Source organism: Sinocyclocheilus rhinocerous, unplaced genomic scaffold (genome assembly GCF_001515625.1).
Source record: "Sinocyclocheilus rhinocerous isolate Xijiao unplaced genomic scaffold, SAMN03320098_v1.1 scaffold907, whole genome shotgun sequence".
Classification (NCBI taxonomy): Eukaryota; Metazoa; Chordata; class Actinopteri; order Cypriniformes; family Cyprinidae; genus Sinocyclocheilus; species Sinocyclocheilus rhinocerous.
The window spans coordinates 27042-29757 of record NW_015662569.1 but is presented as its reverse complement, the minus strand read 5'-3'; the positions used below and the strand labels follow the sequence as shown (position 1 = coordinate 29757).

Below are 2716 nucleotides of genomic sequence, written 5' to 3'. Positions count from 1 at the left end.
GAACACGCGATCATGCAGGATACACATGCACACTTCACAAGATCTCACAACTGGATCAGACTAAGTTTGCAAGCTTTGTGAAATTAAATGTTCATTAGTCATTCAAAGATTTGTTTAAATGATATAAATGCGTATTTGCTAAATGCTGACGGCAAACAAGAAAGTATTATAATGTTTGCCTTTCTATTACTAACAATATAAAAGCAATCGTTATAATACTTTTTGTATACATATTAATTCCTTTGTTTAACCGTTCTGATTATCTGATTATTAGACAGAACTGTTAACGACAACGGCGAACAAGAGGGAGAATGTGAGCACTGTGTGCTCAGGCGCTGCCGTTCTCAGCGCCGTCAAAATAAAAGTCCACCTCGAACGCATCGGCCAAACAGGAAAACTTATCGGCCGATGGCCGATATTTAAAAAAAAAAAAAGCCAAATATCGGCCTTGGCGATATATCGGTCGACCACTAGTACAGGCACTATTGCTATAAACAGTGTAAAATGGCCTAAAAATCCTTTAGTTTTCAACAAATGTGCAGTGAAAGGAGGTGCTTTACCTTCAGATATGACTAACTGCCAAACTCAGTAGGTCGTTTTATTTTCTATTTGCAATTTTTGCAACACTGTTACCAAAAATTTGAACGTGTCTACTAGGGATGGGTCACGATTTTCGAATATTAGAGATGCGGACTGACTCCCACTGTAACTTTACCTGCTGGTGTTGCTGTTGGACAGTGTTTCTTTAGAAAAACGAGTGATTTATATAGGCAGTGTCTCCTCAAAATATTGGATGAGAAAAAAATTTGTAGTATAAAAATAAAACAACGCCAGTGTCCTCGGAGGAAACGTGAAATTATTGCAATATAAAAGTATACTTAAAAACTTCAATATTATGTGGGATTAATCGCGAGATGAAATCGCTCAGGAAAAAAAAAGTGCGATTAAGTAGTTAATTTTTTTTTTATCAATTGACAGCACTAGTACATATGCAAAAACAGGTCAGAAGTAAACTATTATAAAATAAACTGCTATATAAAAATGGGAGCAAATATTGCATTTCCATGACTTTCCAAAGGAATTATAGCTAATCAATTGTTTTTACACCAAGAACAAACTGAATTAAACAAATTCTGAATCTGAATGAAAATGCAAATTAGTGGCCGAACATTACACTTTTAATAAACTTTAACTTGAGAATTCTATCCGAAAAGTAGGTTTGCATTTAGTTAGGTTTACATATTATTAGGGCTGCATGATTAATCGAAATTAAATCGCAAAGGCGGTACATTGTGCTCAATTTTCTTTTACAAGTTTTTTGTATGCCACATGTTTGTGTGGAGTAGTGTTTAAGGCTCTCGGGCTGGTAACCAGGAACGAACCGTGAGCTATCACAGTGGTGGCCTCGACTGAGGCAGTTAACCTCAGATTGCTCCAGGAGAATTGTCATTGTAATGAGCTCATTGTGCCGTTCTGTAGAAATGTTTCATCAAAGTCTCAAAAAACTGATTCCACCAGCCCTGATCAGGCAACAGACTTCTTTTTTTTTTCAGTCTCCCTTTCTCTCTCTCTCACTGTTTTGTTCTTTTCCAGAATCTGGACAGCCCATCTGTGGTAATGGTATGGTTGAGGCTAATGAACAGTGTGACTGTGGCTATAGCGATCAGTGCAAGGACAAATGCTGCTATGATGCCAGTGCGCCAGAGGGACTGAAGTGTAAACTGAAGCCAGACACTCTATGCAGGTACGCAAAAAGAACTTTAACAGTCTGTTTAACCAGTGTTGTTATTGTTAATAAACTAAAAATAAATACACTAAATAAACTTAAAATTATCTGTAATTGGAAAAAATTATGTAAAATAAAATATAAATATTAGATGAAAAGTAGAAATGTTGCCTTGGTAACTAACTGAAATAAATAAGTTTAAGCTGAACTATTAAAATAACTCGAACTAAACGTGAAATAAAAATGAAAGCTAAATAAAAATATTTATAAAAATTACCAATGCACAAAATGACTAAAACTTAAAATTAAAATAAAAACTGAAAAAAAAAGCTAATTCTAAATATTAATACATTAGGGATGTAGCGATGCACCGCGAGCCGGTTGAAAATTGATACAAGTATGTGAAGATTCAAATCGGTTGAGATGTTCAATGAATCACAATACAGTTGGGGGTAGGAGTTTATATGAATGTATCTCTGAGGGGGACTGACTTTTCTTTTCATCTCGTCTCTGTATAATGCATATTAAAGCAGTGTTCATAAGCACAGCGCTGCTTTGTCAGAGAGTTCATTTGTATTCTCATTCAATCAGCTTGACTGCTGATTTTGATTTCATGCAGATGGTTTATGTAGTACAGATTAGGGCTGCATGATTAATCGAAATTAAATCGCAAAGGCGATAAATCGCGATTAGACAGAAGCTGCGATTGTCATGCGTATCTTTGAGTGAAGAATGGTTCTGTGATCAGTAGTAAATCTCCATCCGAAGGCCAGAGGGCGTTCTTGCGCGGAAACTTCTAATACACCTCGCAGAAGAAACCCAGGAAATCCCTATAGCGGTTGCTGAATAAACAGAAGATTTAACTGCTTTCATTAATTCAACGTGACTAATAAACACACGACTACGACAAATATCTGAGTTCGTCTTATTATAATTTTTATTATAATAAAGTATATAATAATGCAATGCTAATCGACATAGCCTTTATCA

General features: G+C 35.5%; 1 protein-coding gene across 4 annotated transcripts in view; it reads right to left on the bottom strand.

Annotated features, from left to right (window-relative positions):
- The window catches only part of cul9 (cullin 9), a 59443-nt gene that overhangs the window by 40205 nt on the left and 16522 nt on the right, over positions 1-2716 (bottom strand). The gene's annotated exons all lie outside the window — the stretch shown is intronic.